We start from the raw sequence: 26,096 nt of genomic DNA, 5'->3' as shown, positions 1-26,096 counted from the left end.
GAGAGCCTCGTGCGGTGGTGCCCCTCTTTAAGACCGACCATGGCTTGTGCAATCGAGCGGGAAAAGGGGCGGGCCATTGGCATCACTCTAAGGGCAAAATTCAACTGACCCACAGTCTGCTGTAATTGATGCAAATTTACCTTAGTCTCACTAATACATGTCTCAAGCGAGGCCCTGAATTTCCTCACCTTTTCTTTGGGCAACCGGAAGCAACCCTCTTCGGAATCGAGCTCTATTCCAAGAAACTCGAGCGAAGTAGATGGCCCCACAGTCTTACCTGGCGCCAATGGCACACCAAACTGACTCATCAGACCACAAAATTCTTTTAAAGCCTGTGCACATTCCGGGTCCCCGGCTGCCCCCAGGAACAAAAAATCGTCAAGATAATGCATAACATGCTGAAACCCCGTCATTCTTGTGAATGCCCATTGCAGAAAACAAATGAATTTCTCAAAATAAGCACAAGATATGGAGCAACCCATTGGCATACATTTATCCATGTAATAGCGCCCCTGAAACATGAAACCAAGGAGACGCTGATCGTCTGGGTGTACCGGGAGCAACCGGAACGCTGACTCGATGTCTGATTTGGCCATCAGCGCTCCGGGCCCCAGGCGATTCAACATGGCGACGGCATCATCAAAAGATGCGTACCGCACCGAACAAACCTCCGAGTCTATCGCATCGTTCACCGAAAGACCTCTCGGGCTGACAAGTTATGTATTAATCTAAACTCACCCGGGTCCTTCTTGGGGACCACTCCCAAGGGTGAACAAACAAAATTAGCAACTGGTGGCATGTCAAATGGTCCAGCAACCCGACCCCGGATCACCTCCTTCCTAATCTTCGCTTGTACCACCGCCGTATTCTGCAGGACCGACAGTTGGTTCCTACAATGTGCTTTACCCTGAAAATTCCCCACCGGGATGCGGAAACCATACGAAAAACCGTCTCGCAACACCCCAGCGGAGACATGATCCGGGTATTCATTGAGCCAAGGAATCATTGCCATGGTATCAACCGGGGTAGGTAAAGGCGCCCCTCGGACTATTTCAGACCTGTTTGGCGCTTCCCCTACTTCCGTTATCACCCGTTTTGGCTCTGCACATGGTCTCGGGATGCGAGGACTGTCCACACCCCCCACATTCGTGCCTAAACTTGCATGACCCCTGGGGCCTTGTACACTTTCCCCTGTTAAAATTCCAGCAGACCCCTTTTTTACCTGTATTGCCATTCGACCTTGAATGGTGCTCGTTACTTGAACCCGCCCGAAAGGGCGCCCCAGATGAGTGGCGGGAAAACTCGCCCCCGTTTCCCCCCAACAATGGCGCTTTTGTCATGCCCGATTTCTCAATTTTTTGCCAGGAAATGGAGTCGTAACAATCCCACGTCAGAGATGTGTCGAACTCTTTGGCCTTACGAAAAATATTATCATAACAAAACCACTGTTTGCCCTCATATGTCTGAGAAAACTCCATAATACGTGTCTGGTACACGGGTAACTCGGCCAACAGTTCAGGCCTCCGTTCCCCCATAATTGCAGTGAATATCCCAAATGCTCTGCCCCAATTACCTATCGTCTCATCAACTCTGAAAGCGGCCATCTTGGCGCGCCAAACACTCGGGTGCATAAACTCTTTTTGAACTTTCACGTGCTCAATCTCATAATGATCAGTTAATAAAGAAAACATGTTTATATATTTCTCAGCCCATATCCTCTCCTTGATTTCGATCGGAATATGCTGAGCCACTTTCTCCCTTCTCGAGGGTACTGACCCCTCCCCCGCAATCGGCAGTAGCTGCTTACCTGAACCCGAAGCTGTAAGCGTAGTCGCTGCCGAACTCATGCCCGCTGCGGGTTGTCCCACTGGAGCCTGCGGGGGAACAAAAGGACATGGAGCCTTTGATTCTCTTGAGCCTCTCTTGATTGCCGCAACTGCCTCATTACTGCCCTGGCGTCATCTGCCGTAGCCCCCTCACTCTCTTTCCCCAACCATGCTGCCAGCTGTGCAGCCAACTCGGGAGGCATATCCTCACCGTTCACAGGGGTGACTACAACGGGAATTGGTTGCCCCTCCTTCGGGACCGGGATCGGCGCCTCAGTCGGCGTATCAGGGTGCGCCGGCGGCGCCTCGGGAACCGGGGCCTCTCCCCCAGTTGCTCCCTTCTTGGCCCTTCTACCTCTCCCGTTAGGGACTATTCCCGGCAATGCTGGTCCGACGACTCGCTTAGGGCCCCCTACACCGTTCATTGCCGACATCTGCTTCTTCATCTCGGCCATGTCTTTTACGAGCATGCGGAGCATCTGATCGGTTCCGGCCTTCTTGCCCGGCATTGTCCAACGCTGATTCTCTGAAAGAACAAAGACAAGAATTAAAACGCTCAAAATTGGCTCTTCGTTCCGTCTCGAGCTCACGTGCAGCGGGGAGGTGCTGCTTCAGAGCACAGGAACAAGAGGATGCTTCCCTGGCTTGTCGCTCCTTTTATCCTTCTTCGGGCGGGCGTAAACCCGCCTCCGCCTGCCTCTGGGGGCGTGGCTGGCGGCTTCAGTGTCTAGGACAACCCACTCCTGGGCGGGAAAAAGCGCGCCCCGGCTACGCCGCTTTGGGCATACCAGCCAAGACTCGCCTCCCGCCCAAGATGGCTTCCCGGGGGGATCGGGGTACTCCACCATACGTTCGGGGGGACCGAGTGGTCGCCCCTTTCCAAATGCCCTGTTATTGATTAAGCATTTTATTGACAATAATCGTTATAGCGCTGACACGCATCCTTCTGCCCACTTCACAGCGCTACATTACGTAACTGCTTTGTGAGAGAGTTCAGTTTACTACTTCAAAGTCAAGCAACAGGTTAATATGTTTGTGTGATTTGGGGATGATATAGTTTCTCTCACAGATGGACTTTGTGTGAGGGTTCATAGGCGTACCCAACAATGTATTTTGCTTGGGAGCTTGATTTGTGCACTGCTTCATTTCTACTGGAAATGTACAACTGCAAACACCAGACTACAAATTAATCCAGGATTAGGTGTGCTACTCACATATTAAAGGGGAATCAAGGGAATCTCCAGTTCAAGTTCAAGTTCAAAAGACCTTTATTCGAATTTCATAAAATTCATAAAAGTACCGCAGTTAAAAAGACAGCAAAACATTACAATATACATACATACAAAGGATTTTATGATTTAAAATTTAAAAATGTCATAAATAAAAATTCCATACAATTTAATTCAATTCAGCTCAAGGGGATCTCAGCTATAAGCAGCCACTGCATTCTTTGTTTGCTGACTCTCGGTGTGGGCCAGCGTCCTGCTGGATAAAATGCTGGATGAAATGAACAACACTTATGTGAATATCTGAGTATTTGTGGTACCGAGCTGACTGCATCTGGAACCCTGCGCCCAACTAAAAAACAATAACGCCTTGGAAATACAACCTTAACTCGCCATCATATGCCAGAGTCACACATGGTGAGGAAGGGGCTGGAGGGATACTTAACAGGGGGGTTGAATACTGCCAAATCTACGGAAGAAATGGCATGCAAATTATACACAAAGTAGAAATTACTCTTGACTGTGTCTGACAACAGAAAAAGACATAAGCCTTTTATTTCTGCTTGAATTTGATCTGAAAATATGGAAATCCGGAACTAAAGTACGTAAACAAGCAGCTACATAGCAGCTGTGTAATATTTCATTTAGAATTCTCTATCAATGTACCTTGTCTGCATTTCACAATATTGTGGGTAATTACAAACATTGCAATTGGGAGCTCAGGAATCGGGGGCTAGGGGCAGAGGAATGTGGTAAATTTTAATTACCTATACGGAATTTATGCGGTAAAGTTCAATAAGAATAACTCTGTCAAAATGAAAAGGCAGAATCCGTGGTATCTGAGGTTTAAAAGGGGTTTTATTCCTTAAAAAGGAATTGGTTCGAACCAGGTAGCATGACCCATCGCCACGAGGGTTCAGGGTGAGAATTGCAATGGACATGTACAATGATTTATTAACATGAAATCATATATATAGTCATTTCATACAGTAATATTGAATGCAGAAGGCGTAACAGCTGAGAGAAACGAGATAAGAACAGAAATACGTAACAGAAGGCGTGCACTAAGGCGTACACGGAGGTGTGTGCTAGAAACGTCACAAAAAAGGTGTCATAAGTGGGTGGATCCCTAGAAGGATCCTGCAGAGTCAGCAAGAACATGTGGCAGAGATGCGCGCGCAGCCGCATGACGTATGATTGACGTGTAACTGGAGGGTGAAGGGGACTTGACATTTAGCCCTACATGTGGAGACAGAAGTCTGGAGTGTCAGAACAACCTAATCCCAAATCATATCTAATATCTTGTGTTTGAGGAACTGTATTATCTAGAAGGAAAGGTCTCTTGGGCAGAGGCTATTCTATACTGACTGCTAATGCGTGCATATGCGACTGCGTGTCTACGTGTAAAGCAAGGGGGCCATGGGCCTACCATGGTAACGGAGGCTATGAATTACTTGCATGGAGACAGAAAGGCCGGGCCCTTTGCTCTGCAGCTGGGAAGGATGTTTACCTAAACTACTAGACAGGAATGTATTTTTCGAGGAGCGGAGCAGATAACTTGAAGGCTGAATACAGTCTTGGCAGGCCGTCAGGCTGAGCCAGGCACCGCTAGCCGCGCAGGGAGTGAGTGAAAGGTCATGGGTACAGATGCAGGTCCAGGCTGCAGCTTCCAGAGGCAGAAGGCAGGAGAAAGCTTGAATGGCAGAAAACAAGGCCCAACTCGCCAGGGCCAGAAAAACGTGAAAGTGCACCATGTAAAGACGTTGGCAAGGCACACTTAGGAACTGAATATCGGACCCATTCATGGTGGATCTGAAAGAGGACATGTTAACGTTGGACGCGAATGTATTTGCGTCTTCATAGCTGGTTGTGGAGGGAACTTACATGTACTAGAAGCACGTACATGGAGCCGTTGGGGTCTACGATAGGGGACACAATTGACCATAAAAATTCATATTACCTCATTCCCTCCTTGTCCCCTACGGACCCTTCATGATATATCAATCCTCATTAATCTATCAATCTGTTCATGTACCATCATTTGCTCTTCTTTCTTCTTACGGCGTTTTGAATGAGGACTTGAATGAGGAATACATGATGTGGCGCACAAGCCGCAAATCGCTGGCCCACATTGCAGACATAGGCAACAACTGAATACTATGAGTAGGGCTATACCTAGGAAGGATAGGACTTTCCATCCCCAGGCTGACAACGTGGTCCAGAACCAACCAGACCAAGTCCAGGTGCCTGGATTCTGGTGTATCAGACTTGCAATCTTATGAAGACGGGTAATGGCTTTATATACTGATGGCGCGTTTTCTGGAATGAAAACACAGCAGCTCGACCCGATGACCTTACAGGCTCCGCCTCTATCGGCCAGGATGACGTCAAGGACGAGACGATTTTGAAGAACAACAATCCGCATCGCGGACTGCTCCTCTGTTAAGTTGCCCAGGGCGGAAGTAGTTTCATTCACTACAGCTTCAAGGGTTCTAGGTAATTTTCGTATCAGTTTACTATTAAAGACAGCACCTAAGTAGGGAAAGAAACCTTTATTGAAATCTGTGTATTGCTCCCATGCCGTTTCAGTATAGTCGACAATCGGGAGATCTCTCTGCGGTCTATTGTGTACTAGATGAGTGTCTCTATGATAGTCAGGAGGGGCTAGAAAAACAGGTGGCAGAAGGAATGCAATGTAACAGGTACCATCCCAGTCTAGAGGTAAGCGTATATAGGCGGTATGACCACAAATGAAGTAGGAATGACGTGAAGCTTTGAAAGTAGACTTGCCCTTATCACTGAATTCGATCACAGTAGTGCATCTACTATGACCCAGGTGTACTGAACCATTCTTTCTGACACATAATTCACCTTTGACTGGAAGTACGGACATGGCGGGCAAGACTGGTTCTGTTTCGGATTCAACACTGAGAATCATGAGGTTAAGTGTAAAGTTACCTAATCCATATACTTCATTTTCTAGATCAGTTCCTGTCCTTTTGGGGAGACCCTCTTTGTCAGGGTAACATACTTTATGCAAAACAGTGTTCAGGTTTCCCCATACCCAGTTACCCTGGTAGACTACGGAGTCTGAATTCAAGGAATTAATCAAACTAAACCATGCACCACAGGATCCATTGTGTGTGAACGGGTACGGAAAAAGAGGCAGAACTCCCTTGTATTTCTGATAGGGAGGGAGTCGGCCACATATCCAACAATTAGTAGCATTGCTGGTCTGATGGGAATGATGTAACATACTAATGAATGTATTGTTGCGCAGCGCAAGTCTGTAAGATAGTTCATGCGGGGGCAGTTCGCTAAAAGAATGCTCGGCAGTGACGTTGAAGGGAGAATTTGCACGCTTGAATATAGGATAGTACATGTGTAGAAGCACACTTACAGCAATAATCATAAGGCTCAGAAAAAACATAATCAATAAAGTCACAATGCAGTGGCTGCGAAGAGATTTGCAATATTCACGTTTCTTGAGCTGTTTCTGTCTATCTCTCTCTCTGTTGGGGTCTAGGGGATACATGTCAGAAAACACGTCTAACCGATTCACCTAGGGGAGGACTTAAACAATTAAACTGTCTGACTTGCTAGACCTCAATTTTTCTTTATACTCCTGCTGTGGAGTTTTCTCTATCAGGGGAAGTTTAGAGTCACTAGAATCTGGACAGTCCTTAGAGGGGGAGGGTGAGTCAGTCTCTGGCAATGCATGACATTTCTTCACATGACTCGAGTGGAGCCACCCTTTGCGGCCCTTGACCTTGATTGCAGTCCTCGTGGTGAGAAGTACCAACTTCGGCGCCTGCCAACGGGGCTCCAGCGGACTTTTCCTGTCGAAATTTCTCACAAGTACGATATCTCCTGGAACAACGTCATGCGGTTTCACTTCGGTGTTGCCGGGAAAGGCTGCAGCTACCTGTGAACGACATGATTGTAGTGCAGACATCAAGGAAGCAAGGTAATCTGTCAACATATTACAATCAACATCAGTAATTTTTCTTGGCAAAGGCGTCCCCCACATATTCGGTGGCCTACCAAAGACCACCTCATACGGGGATAGCCCTGTTCTGGAGTGGGCGACCATTCTCATGTAAAAAAGGGCGACCGGCAAAGCTACGATCCAGTCGACACCCTTCTCCTTACAGATTTTAGCAAGACGAATTTTCAGGGTCTGATTGTGTCTCTCTACGAGACCTGCTGCTTCAGGATGTCGGACACAGTGGAACTTCCATTGGTAGCCTAGCAGGAGTGATACCTGCTTCATAAGCTCGGACGAGAATGGCTGACCGTTGTCTGAGTATACGATACGGGGCAAACCATATTGAGGGAAGAATTCACGAACCAGCTGCTTGGCAGTGGTCGGAGCAGTATAATCTGGGACTGGATATGCTTCTGTCCAACGGGATAGTGCACATACAACTACGAGGACCTATTTGAAACCTCGACAACGTTCCATCTGGATATAATCCATCTGGAGGACTTCAAAAGGGTGATCGGGAGGATGAAAACCACCTTGCTCTACGGGAACGCCTTTACCTGGGTTGAACTGACAACAAATCATGCAAGTACGCACTTTCTGTTTGGCTGCTGCACGTAAGTGTTTATTGAACTAGAGATGTTGAATACTGTCTAACATGGCTTTTTCTCCTAAATGTGCTGGACTGTGTACGGTATTAATGATAACTTGAACCATAGAGTCGGGGAGAAACCATGTGGATTGTCCCTTCGTCATCCATCCCTGTTCTGTCTGGATCCCTCCTAGTTCAGTCCATTTCTTGATTTCGTCTGGGGTAGCATGTGTCTGTATGTCAATTACATCTAGGGCGGGATCCTTAACCGTCATGCAATGTGTCGGTGTCGCGACTATTGTCTTTGTCAGGTCAGTGGTGTGAATCTGATTCTGAGCTGTATGTTTTGCGGTTCGGTCTGCCAGGTCATTACCCTGGGAAATAGTATCTGTAACTTTTGTATGTGCTTTACACTTCATGATGGATATTGCTGTAGGCAGATGTATTGCGTCTAACAGAGTTTGAATGAGGGGACCGTGTTGAATTTTGGCACCGTGAGAAGTCAAAAAACCTCTCTCTCGCCAGAGGACACCGAAGTCATGGACAACTCCGAATGCATAACGGGAATCTGTGTATATGTTAACTCTCTTGTTCTTGGCTTGAATACAGGCTTGTGTCAGAGCGATGAGCTCTGCTGCTTGTGCTGACAGGATGTCAATACAATTTGTTTCTATGACTTCAGTTTCTGTTGTGACTGCGTAGGCGGCCACTAATTCTCCTGTACTTGTTCTCATGCATGAACCATCCACATAAAGTGTCAGGTCTGGATCTGGTAATGCGGTGTCTGTCAAGTCTTGTCTGGGTTTCGTCGTGATAGTAATGACTTCAATGCAATCATGTGCCAATGGGTCTGTTTCAGTTAATGGCAAAAGTGTAGCAGGATTCAATGTATTACAGCGTCTAATTTCTATGTGTGGCTGAAATAATGTCAATTCATAACCTGTCAATCTTGCTATAGTCAAGTGATGAGTCTGTGTTCGATTTAAAAGAACTTCCACGGAGTGTGGAACTTGTACTGTCAATGGATGTCCTAACACTATTGAATCACTTAGTCTGATTGCTAGAGCTGTTGCTGCAACTGATTTCAAGCACGCAGGCAGAGCCTGGGCTACTGGATCCAATGTACTAGAGAAGTAAGCACACGGTTTGTGTGAACCTGCTTGATCCTGCGTGAGTACCGACAATGCAGTACCTTCACGTTCTGTGACAAAAAGTGTAAAAGGCTTACTGTAGCATGGTGTCGCTAAAACTGGTGCTTGACATAAGGCTTTCTTTAAGTCGTCAAAAGCTTGTGTATGTTCCTGAGTCCAAGGGAGGACAGTCGAAGACGCTGCCTCCTGAGTTGTTAGCTGAATGAGTGGCTTTGCTAGAAATGCATACTGAGGGATCCATTGTCTGCAGTAAGAAGTGAGGCCTATAAAAGCCCGCACCTCCTTTTGTGTCCTGGGTGGTAACATGCCTGCAATTAACTGGATGCGATCAGGCGTTAGCTGTCTCCCCCATTTGGACAGCAAGTGCCCAAGGTACACCACTTGCTGAACACAGAATTGCAGCTTCGAAGGGGACACCTTGTGCCCCTTGTCGGCCAGGAAGTGTAAAACCGTCAGTGACGCTAGTTCACATTCAGGTTTGCTTCGGGCGGTGATCAGTAGATCATCGACATACTGGAGTAGGGCAGTGTTTTCAGGCATGTGAATACTGTTAAGTTGTCTTTTCAGTGCTTGGCTATAGATGCTGGGGCTTTCTGTGAATCCTTGAGGTGCACGTGCAAATTTGAAACTTCGTCCATTTAAACAGAATCCGAAAAGGTATTGGCTTTCTGGATCAATAGGGACACTAAAGAAGGCGTTCTTAAGATCAATAACAGTAAAGAACGTTGCTTCAGAATCAATAGCTGTCAATAGAGATGAGATATCTGGGACCACAGGGTACTGCGGTACAATGCATTTATTTAATTCGCGCAAATCAATAACTAATCGGTAAACTGGTGATGCATTGGGATCTGTACGTTTAAGAATTGGAATGATAGGAGAATTACATAAATTCGAGTTGGTTTCTACAACCACTCCTTGTGCAATGAGCTCTTCAATGATTTTCAGTAAAGCCACTACAGCATCGGGGGGTAACTTGTATTGTCGAATTCGTGGTAAAACAACACCTGGCTTGAGTGTGACTCGATACGGTGTAATGTGCATACAACCTACATCAGTGGGGCCTTGCGCCCATAAATGTGCAGGTACATTCTGTAATCGGGGATCAATATCTCGCAACACATAGTGACCTTTAAAGTCACGTAGAAACAACCGTACTCCTTCCGGAGAACAGCAAATAACAGCTCCTAGAGCTTTCAGAGTCTTGATACCTAACAAGTTTTCTGGACATGACTTTGTGAGCAGTAAATCTGTAGTACGTGTTAATGGACCAACTGCAAGGGGAAGTGGTTGCGATACTTCATTAATAATAGGCTTGCCTGAAAAACCAAGGGAAACATTCTGTGAGCCTGAGAGGGGTGCCCCTGGGACCTCGTCATGACTTATCGTTGTTCGGCTTGCCCCTGTATCAATTAAAAACTTTCTGTCTTTCCCTAATACTTGACTGTGTACATAAGGACCCTCTTGATCTACAGGAACCTCAATAAGAAGCAAGCCAACTTCCCTCTCTAGGCTGTTTCATGTGTATCGCTGATAATCGGGATAATCCGTCTGGGCATACTGGTACATCTGCTGTGATGCATGTTGAGTTGCAGCAATCGGTTGGTGTTGTGGCACCGCTACTGTCTGTACTGTCTGTTGTGAGGCTTGCATAGGCTGGATATTCTGTGGTACTTGTTGTTGGACCTGGTCCTGTCTAGGAGGACGCGGTCTCTCTTTAGTTTTTCCAGTAAGTATATTATGTTTCAAAACTGCACAATCGTTTATATAGTGACCTGGCTGTTTACAATAGTTGCATGTCCCTTTAACAGGAGCTGTTGCATTATTAGACTGTGTCGTGCCCTTTTTCTGACCGTCAGCTGAAACTGACTGAGCAACTAACATTTTCATTTTCGTGTCTTTCATGCGTCTCTGTTCGTGTTCTTGTTCCTCTCTAATTCTATTCTGGTGGTACTGTAACATTTGTAACATTTGTGAAGGCGTATTTGCTTGCCATGTGCTCTCGACTTTCTGTACACGATTCTTAACTTGGGGCAGGGAATTTTCGACTAGCTTTGTTACGAAAAGATGTGGATACGACTCGCTACTTGCTTTCAGGCCACTATTAATACCAAAACATTTCTCAAATCGGGAATAAAAATCGCTAGTGTCTTCATCGGGTTTCTGTTTACAGGCTGAGATTGCATCCCAGTCCTCCTTTTTAGTTGCTAATAAACGTGGCAATACTTGCACTAACAATCCTGGTAATGCCCTAGATTTGTCCCCAAGCCCTGTTCCTGGGGTACGAGTCTTTTCTTCGTCTTCTAATGCAGCCCAATCTATCTTTTGTTCTCCCACCTCCCAATCTTTTTCTTTGAGTTTCTCGTAAATACCGGCAGGCATTAACACTTTTAATATTTTCATAATGTCGGGATAGGTATAATCCCCCATGAGTAACATGTCTTTGATTTCGCGGTGGAAACCTGCTGGGTCTTTATCGTGACTGGGCACTAATTTCTTCATTTCTAACAGTTCCATTTTCGTTATGGGCGTGTACACAAACACGCGTCTAAAAGTATTATCAGCATTCTGGACTGGATGCACTTCTCGCAAGGGGTTCTGTCTGTCTATGTAATACATTTTTCTTTCTACAGGTGGAGCTGAAACAAACCGTGTATTCAGAAAAGTATTATACCTGTGTCGATGTTCTAGAATTACTTTAATCAAGTCGGTACCTAGACCTCTCCATTGTGGCGAGAGTAGTTCTATTAAAATATCAGGTAAGGGACCTGGATCAGAATGTTGGCCTTTGAATAATGTAATGAGATGCTGAACCATATATATACCAGCTAATTTCTGTTCATCAGGGGAAAGGTTTAAAAAGGTCTGCGCTAAACCATCATCACTATATTTATCAGGATCGTCAGTCCATTGTACGGCTGACCTAGCCAATTCTTGTTCATCCATGGAATTGAGTACATGGTACCCCATGCGTTCTTGAAGTATTCTATCGGTAGCCTGGAATAGATGTTCGGGGGTCTTTGGATTTGACATGGCAGCTTGAAAGATTCTTTTACTTTCCGGACGTACCGGACGCATTCAGTTATTATAAGGTCTTCCCTTACCTACATATGCTATCATTTCGCTAGCTGGTAATTGTGATTGTCCTGTTGCCGTTTCTAGCTGTTCCTCCTCCTCCGAAAATTCATTCTTATCTGAATCTATTTCTGGTGCAGACTGTCTTCTTTCATGTATCTGTTCTACTACCTTCCGGATCCTTCGATACATATTTTCTATGCTACTCTGTTTATCATGTTTTCCATCGGCTATATTCTGACCCCATTTATTAAGGGCTTTCATTTCTTCCTGGTCTACACCAGGCCTATCTTGTTCTCTTATTAGGCAGTTTATGAAAAACCGTAATATCTTGCCTTGAGTGTCAACTTTCTGGTAAGCCATGGCCTCGCCAATACTTTCAGGGCCTTCCCCCGTTTGAACAAAATGATATATTCTGTCTAGATGATCAACCATTCCTGGTAGTAACAATAAGAAGTTTGTAACTCGTCGTAATCGTACTGATGCGAGCATCATTCTGTCGTCTTTACCGGGTACTGGATCATATCTACAGTCTGTGAGACGTTCTTTAAATATGTCATAATCGGCTGATTGAGGTGTACGCTGTTGCGCTAAATCCCTATAAGTCAATCGGTGTGCTGGTGGCGGTGTTTGAAAACCTGTCGCACCTCCCGAGGTGCCAGGACCAAAAGGATTTAATGGGTTAATAATCGGAAGAATAGGTGCAGGAAGGGTTGGGGAAACAGGTGGAGGATGTGGGACGGGAGGAGGAGTTCGTTGCGGAGGTGGGAGTAGATTATTTCGGGGTGAGGTACCATCAGCGGGTAGTACTTGAACACGTGGATTTGTATATGCGGGAGCTACGTCGTCTAGGTAGGAAGAAAGGAATATGTCTTTTGTGGTCTTGTGATGTACTTTAGTCGGGAGCAAGGGAGGGGGCAGATCCTTCGGTATTTCCGGAGTGGCCTTAGGTAAACCCTCGGCCAGCAAAGGATACATACCATTCATAAGAGTGTTTTGTTGTCGGTCTACTTGTTCTGCTTTTACTCGTATCCCCTCCTCAACTAATACGTTTTCTTGGGCTTTGTCTGAATCCTCTTTATGTTTCTCCGCTTTTCTGAGTGCTTTCTCTGTGCGTCTGTGCAATTCTTTACGCCATAGTTCAATGGCGTCTTTCTGTGACTGTCTGGCCTTCTTTTTCCATAACGCTTCCTCTACTCTCATGATGCACTCGACATCCCATGTCCCTGTGGCGGGCCATCTTTGATTCTCTGCTAAATCTTTAGTATAGTCTACCCACAAATCGAGATATAATACAGCATCTAGGCCGTGTTTGTGGTACATAAAGTGCCCTGGAGTGTCCCTAGGTGGACCAGGCACTGCTTCTTCTAGAATCCCTTTTCTAGTTCCTATCTGTCTTAGTTTGGAGAACAGCGGCATGTTTCAGTCGTGCTACTCTGGGCTTGATACTTACTCGAACTTGGACACAACTAATACAGTAAACACAATAATGCAGATCGAACAATCACTCATACCACGACATTAAAACATACTAAAACATTTCAGAACGAACAATAATGATTAGAATAAAACTAGATAATTTCATACTGGATATACTGCTAAACAGTACAGATACACCGCTAAACAGTGCAGACCGGGTCTGCGTACCCAAACCCGTCTTGACCGGCACAAATTAATGCGCTCGTCTAGATGCGTCCCCAGCAACGGTACTCACCGGGAAGCACGGAACAGAAGGCCTCGGAAACTCGACACTGGACTGGACTGGACTGGACTGGACTCGACTCGTGACGTAAGCACTTCGGAACTTCGGAACTGGTGGGCCTCCGGATACCTCGGACTTTGCTCTCTCAGCTAGGCTCTGGTCGGGATCCTCCGCACTCCTCACCGCCTCGTCTGGGTGTCGATCGCAGCCTCAGTCACCTCCGTTGGCCTGAGGGAGATACAGGAAATCCTGCGGGTACGCGTAGTTGTCCGTCAGCGCTGTGGCAGGGGACCGGGCCTGCAACGCACCGCCGGCGCGTGGGGTGGGGGAGGGGTCCCTATTCGGGCGCCAATTATGTGGTAAATTTTAATTACCTATACGGAATTTATGCGGTAAAGTTCAATAAGAATAACTCTGTCAAAATGAAAAGGCAGAATCCGTGGTATCTGAGGTTTAAAAGGGGTTTTATTCCTTAAAAAGGAATTGGTTCGAACCAGGTAGCATGACCCATCGCCACGAGGGTTCAGGGTGAGAATTGCAATGGACATGTACAATGATTTATTAACATGAAATCATATATATAGTCATTTCATACAGTAATATTGAATGCAGAAGGCGTAACAGCTGAGAGAAACGAGATAAGAACAGAAATACGTAACAGAAGGCGTGCACTAAGGCGTACACGGAGGTGTGTGCTAGAAACGTCACAAAAAAGGTGTCATAAGTGGGTGGATCCCTAGAAGGATCCTGCAGAGTCAGCAAGAACATGTGGCAGAGATGCGCGCGCAGCAGCATGACGTATGATTGACGTGTAACTGGAGGGTGAAGGGGACTTGACATTTAGCCCTACATGTGGAGACAGAAGTCTGGAGTGTCAGAACAACCTAATCCCAAATCATATCTAATATCTTGTGTTTGAGGAACTGTATTATCTAGAAGGAAAGGTCTCTTGGGCAGAGGCTATTCTATACTGACTGCTAATGCGTGCATATGCGACTGCGTGTCTACGTGTAAAGCAAGGGGGCCATGGGCCTACCATGGTAACGGAGGCTATGAATTACTTGCATGGAGACAGAAAGGCCGGGCCCTTTGCTCTGCAGCTGGGAAGGATGTTTACCTAAACTACTAGACAGGAATGTATTTTTCGAGGAGCGGAGCAGATAACTTGAAGGCTGAATACAGTCTTGGCAGGCCGTCAGGCTGAGCCAGGCACCGCTAGCCGCGCAGGGAGTGAGTGAAAGGTCATGGGTACAGATGCAGGTCCAGGCTGCAGCTTCCAGAGGCAGAAGGCAGGAGAAAGCTTGAATGGCAGAAAACAAGGCCCAACTCGCCAGGGCCAGAAAAACGTGAAAGTGCACCATGTAAAGACGTTGGCAAGGCACACTTAGGAACTGAATATCGGACCCATTCATGGTGGATCTGAAAGAGGACATGTTAACGTTGGACGCAAATGTATTTGCGTCTTCATAGCTGGTTGTGGAGGGAACTTACATGTACTAGAAGCACGTACATGGAGCCGTTGGGGTCTACGATAGGGGACACAATTGACCATAAAAATTCATATTACCTCAGGAACATGTCCTCTTTGAGTTGAATGCACATCATGATGAAGACATCAGGGCTGGGAGAGAGAGGACCAGAGAGCGGTGGCCAATGAATGACTGTGGACTTGCTTCTTCTTACAGCAATTTATGGGGTTCTCAGCCACAGGGAGAGGGCAGTGGTTTTAGTGATGAGATGGATAGAGTGGTCCATGGAAAGGAGACCTTGTGTCAATGGCAAAGGGAGACAGGCATCAGTTATGGTTATAGGGAGAGCATGCATTCATTATGCTTTAGGGGAAAAAGGCAGAGGTAACCCTGAAAGTAAGAAGGGGTGACATGGAGGGCTTAGCTTCACAAAGAGTTGAGGAAGGCAGCCAGTAGACTAGAGCAATAGGAAGGAAAATCGAGACCTCGCCATAATAAAACCTAAATAAATGTACGAAGCGGAAAACGAGAAAAGAAAAAGGAGCTGGGCATTTTGGGGTGTGTGGAGAAAAGGGACAGGGCAATGTGGGAGAACGCAGACAAAGCAGTCAGCCACGAAGACAGATGAACTAGTGGACTTCATAACGGGAGCTCAGTAGTTAGTAGGGTAAATGCAGATCCTAAGAAATCAGGAGATGGGGGAGGGAAAGGAGATGGCTACTTTAACGAAGGGACATGTCAGCCCAAGATACAGAGTGGGGAAGGACGTAGAGGCCATTGGTGGGAAGGGAGGGGGCAGATGGTCACAGATCGAGTAGGGTGAAAAGGTGGAATTCGGATAGGGGGGTAAGGGATAGAGTGAGCGGTTAGCTTCAGAAAGGGGAGTCGTGGAAAGGGGTTAAGAATTAAGGCGCGAGGGGCAAGATAATGAATGTATGTGGGTGGGGGTAAGTCATGTCTCAAAGGAATTAGGGAGGGGGGGGCTCAGATATAACAATATGATGCCGTATTCACAAAGAGTGGAGCGAGGTCTGGAAAAGAGCAACGGCAGAGGAGGGCTAGACATGAGCGGAGAGGCATATTTCATATTGAGAGGCGTGGGCTTCACTGAAGTAGAGGGGAGCCTCAAAGGCAGGGCTGGAGAGAGGAGACGGCGGTAGACATTTAATGGAGGGAGAAGTGAGCCTCAGACCTAGGCAACGCGGGAATTTATGGTGATGATAGAGAAGGGGCCCTATAATGTTGCGTTATATAATGCACAGGGCCGGCTTAAGGGTGGTGTGACCGGTACCACTGCACCGGGTGCTGATTTAGAACGGGGGCGCCTGTTTGGTGTTTGCTTGTTTACATTGTGCATAAATGCACCTGCTGCCGCGCTCTAGCAATGTCCAGACAGCAATTAAAATGTAAAAAAAAACTCCGGTGATTAATGTTCTTCCAGGCGAGATCGGAGTTTTGTCTAATAGACGTTTTGACTCGTCGAAGTTTTAATTCATGGTAAGGTAGTGCAGAGCAGAGGGTTAATATGCTTGCTGCGAAGAACATGTACCATGCATATAACAGTGAATGTAATGTAAACAGGTCAGTGGGTTACTGCTTTTGTCAGAGACTTCCTTTTGTTAGTTGTAGTTTACAGTGAACTATTAACTGTCATCATCAAAGAACTGCGTGCAGACTTCAAGGTATAGATCAGTGTGCATGGATTTTTCCCCCAGACTGTCATTATTCCAATGTTGGGAAAAGGGTTCACTTGGGTACAAATCAGTTTTTGTTATTAAAGAGAGCATCAATCCATTGTGTTACATTTTAAATTCAGAGTTTGTGCTTCTCCAGACCAAGTACTCTTTAACTATACTGCCTATCAATATGGATGACATGTGAATTCATCCCTTGTTGTCGTTTGTCTTATATAACATATCCTATACACTGTTTTACACACCTATGATTGCTAGTCTCTGTGTAATGTGTGCGTTATGTACAGTGCTATTATGTACAGTGGTGTTCATTCGACTTCCTATGTTGCTGGAGTGCATTTTTGCAACTGATTCTAAGACTTTTCGGGTTGTATCCTCGAAAGTTTCCTGTAAATGTGGCTGACCTGCTTGCTGAAGTGCACGTTATACTTGCTTTTGAGTGACACCAAGTATTGCTGGTTTATTTCGATTCCGTTTGCTGACTTGTGATGCACGGCTTGATGGGTGCATACGCTTGTTTCCCTGTGACAAGTAGTTCAAATATAATTTTCTTATTTGCAACAGTTTTCAGTACACAGTTTGCGCAATCAGTTATGATTTTGTGTGACTACCTGGATTCCTGGAGTGCCTCTGACTTCGTTCTGTTTCTTTACTTTTTGTGACTGTTGGTCCTGCGGGGAAACATTTTCAATTTATGTTGTCTTGTTTACTGGGAGCATTGCTTTTATTTTCCTTTAGTGTAATAGGCTGGCTGGTGAAGTGCACTTCCCATACTGTGCAGTCACTTCAATTTGTCTTTAGGTGACTACCTGGCTTGATGGTGGTTTTCTATTTGATTTCATGTAACTCCTTGTCTTGATGAGTGCATTGGTTTTAGTTTGTTTGAAGTAACTGCTTCACATGCTGGTTTCATCACACAGCTGACACCCACCCTGATAAAGCCAGAGCTGCCCTGTTAGTGGTATCAATACCAGTGCGCTTAGGTTCCTTACAGCTCCTTCACGTGAAGTGGGTTACCACCTACCTGTTACTTTTTGTATCCTGCTCGTACCAAGTCAGATCCAGATCCAGACCAGTCCCCACAGTTGCTCCGGATTAAGGGACATTGTCATGTCATCTCAGGCGCGATGTAAAGACTCCCAGTGAGCTGAGGACTCTTTTGGCTCAAGAATCAACCAGCTGGAGACCCTTGTGGTTGTTTAAAGATTTAATATCAGCCTGTAACTCAGTCTTGAGCTGGGTGGGCGACCTCGATTACAAAGTGGCTGTGCCAGATGTCCCATTATGACCCCTTTTGCCTGTCTCCCCTTCAGACGCAGAGGGCATAAAACTGGGGGGTGCTCAACCCTGCCAAAAAACTGAGGGGTGACCCTAAGAGCACAGCTGCCATCCAATCAGGGGTGGGATGCTTTGGTGTGCTGGTCTGGTTTTCTGGGTGCATTGGCTCAAGTTTTTCCCATGTAATTGATTGGGTGTCTTGGTAAGTTGCTTTTATGTGAATGTCTGACTTATGACTGCGCATTCCTTTCAGTGTGCACTTGCTTCAGTTTACTTTTTAAGTCACTGTCTAGTTTGCTGGATGTATTGCTTTCATTTTTCTTTCATTAAACTGTTTGACTTGCTTGTTGCTTTTATGTTGGTGCCTGCATGCTGAGGTGTACTCTTCTTCAGTTTAAATGTATGTGACTGGCCTGTTGACTAGCACCCTGCTTTCAAAGTGAAGGTTCACAGGTTCACACTTGCTTTAGTTTACTTTTGTATGGTTGACTGCATGCACTGTTTTGCTGGATGCATTGCTTTAAGTTACTACTTGATGCATTGCTTTCAGTTTGCTTTCAAGTAATTGCCTCTCATTTTCCTAATGCTTTGTGAAGGCTGTTTCCCAACTGCTGTGCAACTTCTTCTACTCTTAGAGCTGAGATTTTCATGAAAGTCTTATAGTCTTTTTTTCAGCACCTGAGCGTAATAGGACGGAATGAATGAAGCTCTGTGGTTATACTGAATAAGCAGCTACCTGTGTTATGCCATCTATTAATGTAATAACTGCACTTTCACAATTGCTTTATTAACCTTCCTGCTTTCTCAAATTTGCTTGAAAATGCACGATTTTTCTTCAAAATTTTCCTGGGGGGTAACCCCCCCAAATTCCCCCTTTTGGAGTTCGGGCTCGCTCGCTGCCTCGCTCGCTACGGTGCTGTATGCAAATCATTTTGCGCCCCACCACTTTGAAATGTCACCCACCGCCCCTGAGAACAAGTAGGGTGGTAGGCTTGAATGAGTGCCTGTAAGTATGTGTGGGCCGTACCTTGTTTGATCTTAAATATATGGCAGAGAGCCTTGAACTTAATTCGACTGGCAATCCTAAGCCAGTGAAGGTCATGAAGTGATCGAGAGATAGAGGCTCTCCGCGGAACATGGCATAGGAGTCGTGAAGCCTGCTTTCTGCACAACCTGAAGTTTTTTTAGGGTACCTTGATCAGCTCCTAATTAAAGAACGTTACCGTAGTCCAGGCGGGAAACAACTAGAGCCTGAACCACGGTCCTTTGTGTTGAAACAGGGAGCATCCATAGAATTTGGTAGAGCCATCTTAAAATGGTGAAACAAGTGGAAGCCACCCTTACTACTTGCTGCCGCATAGAGAGATTCTCATCAATGAGAAATCCGAGGTTGCGAACCTGGGCGACAGGTTGGGAATAGAACCCATTTCTTTAGGCCAATGTGGAGGGCCCAATGAGTTACTCCCTTTGCCCAGGATGACAACCCCGGTCTTGTCTCCATTAAGTTTTAAAAAGTTACTACTCATCCACTCTGAGACCTTGATCAGTCCTTGTTTAAGAACTGAGATGTTGCCATCTTCCACATTAGAAAAAGAAAAGATAAATTGCGTATCGTCAGCGTACGAAAATAAAGTGAGGCCAGCTTCCTCCACAATAGTAGCCAGGGGTCTAACATAAGTATTAAACAATAGGGGACTCAGGATAGACCCCTGGGGTACACCGTACGCTGAAGAACAGATTTTGGAAGAGGCTTTCGCAGAGAAGACCTGGAAGGTGCGGTCGCTTAGAAAGGAGGCCAACCAAGCCAAAGCAGGACCCTCAACTCCCAGAGACCGAAGCGATGCGAGAAGGATGGAATGTGACACCGTATCAAAAGCCACACTCAAATCAAGTAATATGAGTGCAGATGTTTCTCCGCGATCAATTCAGTGACGCAATCTCTCGGTGACTCCTAAAAGCGTTGTTTTAGTGGAGTGATTTGCCCTAGAGCCTGATTGAGACGGATGTAAGAAGCCCGAGCTTTCCACAAAATGGGTAAGTTGTTTATTAATATGCCTTTCCAAAATCTTGGAAAGGATAGGCAACAGAGATATAGGCCTGTAATTAGATAGTTTAGAAGGGTCAGCTCCAACCTTCTTTAGGGTAGGAATAATCATTGCATGTTTCCACTCAGGTGGGACAAAGGCCTCTCTCAAAGAAGAGTTAAGAAGCTCCTTCAAAACACAAAGGGAGTCCGGACCAAGTTGTTTTAGAATTTTAATCAGCAAATGATCACGCGCAGAGCCCGATTTTATACTTTCCAGACAAAGAGCAAAGGATCTGTCATCAAAGGGTGACCAAACAGTAAGTTTAGCTGCATAGTCAGGCACGCTACAATGAAGAAATTCAGGAAACAGAATGGATTCCTCGGGGGGAACAAGGGAGCCCAGAGAATCATAGATAAGCTCAACTTTGCTATAAAGAATTCCGCAATTGAGTCACATTGTGCCTCATCTAGAATTGGAGGAATAGGGACAGTATCAGAACCTGTCAACTTCTTTACCACTGATAAAAAAAGCATAAGGGAGCAGTTTTGGGCATGTGTAACAGTGTTGGCAATATAGGTGGCTCCTGCCAATTTGCACTGTTTGTGATATTCTCTGAGGGCGCCTTTATAGTCCACTTTATGGGCAGGAGAATAAAAACGCCTCCATTTCCTCTCAAGGACCTTGCATTTAGACTTCATAGCCTTTAAGTTTTCTGAAAACCAGAGCATTGGGGGACGGTGGAACAAAGAGTATTTGGGCACCAAAGGAAGAGAAGTATTGACAGCAACAGTAAGCCGGTTCGAAACAGTCGAATTGAACAGAGTTAATGACAAGCTGGTGTCCGGCAAGATCTTAGATAGGAGAGCATTAAAATCTTCAACCTCGAGTTTACCCCAACGTCGAAAACTCTCATGTGTGTCTCCACAGACTTTATTTACAACCCCCGGGAGTGTCAGGAGACATTGAACTGCAAAGTGGTCAGACCACTCCAATTGGTCTGATTTCTTTGCCACCCATAGTCGAGTGTGTATTAACATGTCTTTCAATTTTCCAGACCATTTGAATGCGAACCTAGGAATTGAAAAGGATAGATGTCCAGTCCAATTTGTAAGAAAAACCAACGTTGTCTAATATCATTACAAATCATGTTTCCACTACCTCTGGAATTTTGGTGAATCATTGTCCATGGTTACTAATAGGCTAGCTCTTGATAAAACATAGTGGCACAGAGAACTCGGCTCATATATACCCACACCACCTGACTGGTCTCTATATAATGTCAAGAGTTACAGAGAACACTTACGCAGACACCAAGACGCACTGCCATTGATAATACCCACTAGCCAGTTTTGTGACTGTCTTGGTGACTCTATAGAGTAGTGGCAGGTCAACCCAAAATCGCAATAACAGTTGAGACTCATGTGTCTCTTAACTGCCCAGGGAACCTCACATCTTTCACATTCACTCTACAAAATTAAATATAATTGAGTTGGGATAAATGGATATTTGAGGTAGTGCTAAGGAACATCTATAATACCACTGGTACTTGTAGTCACCAAATACTTGAGTCTGAGCTTGTTCAGGAACACTTCTAAAAATCTTTAAGGGCCAGATGTACAACCCTAAATTGGGGTCACAAACGGGAAGTCTGCCCTGTACAAACCTAATTTTGCGAATCAGTCAATTTTACTGATTCACAAATTGAGGTTTGCGACACGCTATTAGGAAGGGGCGTGCCAAAGGCATCCCTTCCTAATAGCGAATCGCATTGGTATCTATGAATTTTTTGCGACTGCAATTGCGGTTACAAAACACTTGCAATTTACTACCTTCTTCAAGTAGGTGGATGCTCTGCCAGGAAGAAGGAATGCTGTGCTGCTAAAAGAAAGGACTGCCACTCTCCTGGACTGCTGCCCTGCTATTCTGACCAACTGCCTGCTTCTCTTTTGCCTGGGAGAGAAGGACTAGATCTGCATCTATAGGTGGTAAACCATTTGCATGTGAATGGGTACAACAATTTTTTTAAGGGCAGGCAGTGATCCCAGGTCCCACTACCTGCCCTTAAAAAATGAAACTGAAAAGTACTAACGTGCTTGCGCTCTCTTTTTTAAACATGATAAAATAGGCCTGTTCTCAAATGGCACATTTAATTTACTTGTAAGTCCCTAGTAAAGTGATACTACATGTACCCAGGGCCTATAAATTAAATGCTACCAGTTGAGCTTGCAAACATGTCTCAGGCCTTCAATTGCAGCCTGTTTGTGCAGTTTTAACTGCCATTTTGACTTGTTAAAATAAACATATTACCAGACCCAAACATTCCTTTTTAATACATATTAGTCACACCTATGGTAGACCCTGGAAAGCCGTAGGGGAGGGTACTGTGTATTTAATAAGTAGCACATATATTTTAAGTTTTATATGTCCTCATAGTGAAAAACGCTTACATTCGTTTTTCACTACTGCAAGGCCTACCTCTCCCATAGGATAACATTGGAGTTGCATTATTACATTTAATAAGCTGTAACGTCCAAATGGCATCAGGGGGCCAAGTCAAGTTTGGTGTCTAAAAAATTATTATTAAAATCCCTCTTTAATGTTAACGTTAGGTTTTAAATCACAAATCTGAAAATTCCACTTTTAGAATGTTGGCATTTTCTTGTCCTAACCATCTGGTGCCTGCAGCCTATTCCTGGGTCACATGACTAGGTGTAGCTGGTAGTTGGTCTTTATGTATTACTCCCAGACAGTGAGACAAAGGAAAGATAGGTGTAGGCAGGATGGGCCACTTCTTTGTTAACAAGGGGAGGAGCTGTCACCTACTGCATTTGCACATCACAAAGACTCTGTCTGAGCACTCTGACAAATGACTTGCCTCTAAAGCAAGGTAGTTACTATTGCCAACCCATCTCAGATGAATTGGCAAGATGGACTTAAAAGGAAGGGAAGAACCAATTGGCCCAAGAAGGGTTTTTTAACCCATCGACTTACCAACTGCTGAAAATTGTATACAGCAGTGACTGGGCAACCCAGATTGGACTTATACTATCTGGAAGTATCTTTATATGCAAGAGTCATTATCTGGGAGGAGTATGCTATTGATAACCAACTGAAGTTATCCGAAGTAATAGACCAGATTCAAGGTTCGGCCCAAGATCAATAAATCCTTGACCAATAACTCAGTTACCCTTCATTGTCAAGGTTAAACAATTGCCCACATACACACCATGACCGCAAATTGATAAAGAGAATTTAAAGACAACACTACCCCCACTGTCTGAGGGTGCAGGAGAATGGATAGGATGCTTTGAGAAATACACTGCTGGAGTGAACCTCAACTTGGGCAATGTTAAAGGCTTGTTAAGTTTTCTGGTGGGAGATGAAGTAAATACAAATTTTATCAGGGCAAGATTCCCTCAAATAACATTGACAAATACACAGTTTGACTGGTCATTCTTCAATAATATCCATCAAAATGTCTGGGCTGCACTCTGACTGACATATCCAGAGAGACATTGGAGCCTTTATGGCAGAGGGCATAAAACCGACTGAAGACATTACAAAATTCATTACCAGAATGAAAGAACGGTGGGTACAAGAAGTAGGATGTAACTGGGAAAATACTGGAGGGAATGCAATATTTTTTTATAATGTATTGAAACAGGGCCTGCCCACTGATTTACAAGTAAGTCTAGACGGAGCAGTGGGAATAAAGGATAAACAGTGGCCAGAAATACAAACCCATGTAACACATTATTTCTAGTGATTACAAGAAAAGGTAATGGAAATGACAGAGCAGGCAGAGAGGGCCACAGCTACGTTCATGCAACAGAAACTTAAAAAAACAAATACAAAAGGGGCACTTGTAGAAGCACCACAAATGCCTGTCACAATGCCAATGCAGGTGCAGGCACCAAGAGAGCAGCCAGTAAGTAACATGGGAAATAGACGAGGAGGTTTTTCAGGAGGCCAAGTGCTGGTGAAAGGAAGATGACAAGGAGGATATAGGACAGGACAGCAGTGTTATTGTTGTGTCAACATGGGTCATTTTGTAAGAGAATGTAGAGCGAGCAAGAACGATGAGCAAGCGCAGGGATGGATCGCTCCGCAGAGGCAGATGGGGCCACAACAGATACAATGGGCTCCCCAACAAGTAACAGGTCCCGCAGGTCCCTCAGGTTCAGTGGACTGCACAACAGGGGCAGACGTCACAGAATATGCCCCAGGTTGTCAGAAGTACTGCAGGAGGACCGACACAGGTCCAGATGGAAGGAGTAACAATACAAGGGGGTAATCATTTTTCTGCAAAACCCCAAATGTCCAGAGGGACACAGATCAGCAGCTATTCACAATGGGAGAGCCCACACACAACCATCATGTTCCAATACTATCGGTAACTCACAGATCAGATGAGGAGTCCACTGTGACGGTGGCCTTAGAAGGTTGTAGGTATAGTTTTTTTTATTGATACTCGGGCCACTAAATGTTGCATAAAGAAAGAAGCACTGCCACTTTCTCGCAAGTCAATGGACACACAAAGGTTTTCTGGGGCTGTCAGGAGGGTTCCCTTTACTGAATCAGTTAGCATGATACAAGCAAATTGAAGGACCATTGTTACAGTCCCCAGAGGAACCAGTCAATCTTCTCGTAAGAGACTTGATGAGTAAGTTGAATATGACCTTTTTATTGGAAGATGGGTCAATGGTATGTTGCACACCTGATATCACTCCAGGTCGGATGTTGTCACTCATAACTCAAAAGGACTTGAGACAACAGGTCAGAGCAATCCCCGTGGATACAGAGGCCTTTTGGAGTAACATATATGTTTTGATAGCGCATACACCAGTGCTTTTAGGAAAGACAGTGCAGATACCAAAAGAACTATTGTTCGGACCCGAGAAACCTGTTGATCCCATAGAAGAGCCTGACATGGCGTTAGAGGTAATGGCCCTTGAAATAAAGCCACATTATGCATTATTGATAGCATTTGACAGGAGACAAACAACATGGGCATCAGTTGTATTTATGGATTCAGAGGTCAAATTGAGGGACATATCAAATGAAGACATGTTTGGTGATAGCCCATCAATTGAGACAGTGGTATTTCAAATGGATATTCCCATTAGAGTAAAGTTGCAATACAAGACAGTACCAAAACATGCACAAGACAGTACAATGAGAGAAAAAGATTTGGCACAGGTACAAGAGAGTCTTTGGTCAAAGGGACCACACAATGTGGGAATGATTAAAAGAGCTGAGCCTGTGAAAATAACACTGAACCCGGTGTGATACTGCCCAGGGTATGTCATTATACCTTGTCCAAAGAAGCAGAAGAAGGCATCTTTTTCCACAATATAGGCGTTTCTTGAGCAGGGAGTAAAATATGAGAGCCTATGATTGACTGTTCCCCGCCCCTATCATCATTTCAAAGGCTGTGTGCAGATGGTACATCTCTCCATTTTCCAATTGGCCAGTCCATGATTGTTACCATACACTTTCTAGTTCACGTTCTCAACAGTGCAGACAGGCCCTTGTGTTGCTAAGTGAGCGTGCAGCATGCCAAGGTAAATGATCTTTTGGATTTGGCAGGTCATTACCCAGGTTAAGGGGCCGCGCCTCATTAGGCACCATTTACCTGATGTAAGTGTTCCAGCACCATATATGTAATCACACAACAGCACACCGGCAAGCTTGTAATCGCACATCTACAGCCTTTTGTTCTGTGGTCTTTAATAATCCACTGACAAAGGGAGGGGCTTTTCTGCTCTTGTTTTCATCAAACGTTGACTCTAAGAGATGATTCATATTTCCAGTTCTCTTGAAATATCTGTATTTTTATGTGTATGTGCGTGCATGCGTGAGTGTGCGTGTGTGTATGGGTGTGTGTGTGTGTGTGTGTGTGTGTGTGTGTGTGTGTGCGTGCGTGTTTGTTTGTTTAACTCCTTTCATCCTCATCCTGGCCACAGCAAGATTATCATTCATTTCAAGTTACAAAAGTCTATCACTTTACAGGAAAATGTAATCACATTCGTGGATCACAGAATAAGCACCAAGATGTAGAATGAAACTGT

Source organism: Lissotriton vulgaris, chromosome 2_1 (genome assembly GCF_964263255.1).
Source record: "Lissotriton vulgaris chromosome 2_1, aLisVul1.2, whole genome shotgun sequence".
In the NCBI taxonomy this organism is placed as follows: Eukaryota; Metazoa; Chordata; class Amphibia; order Caudata; family Salamandridae; genus Lissotriton; species Lissotriton vulgaris.
The sequence above is the reverse complement of the archived record's forward strand: the minus strand, read 5'-3'. Positions refer to the sequence as shown.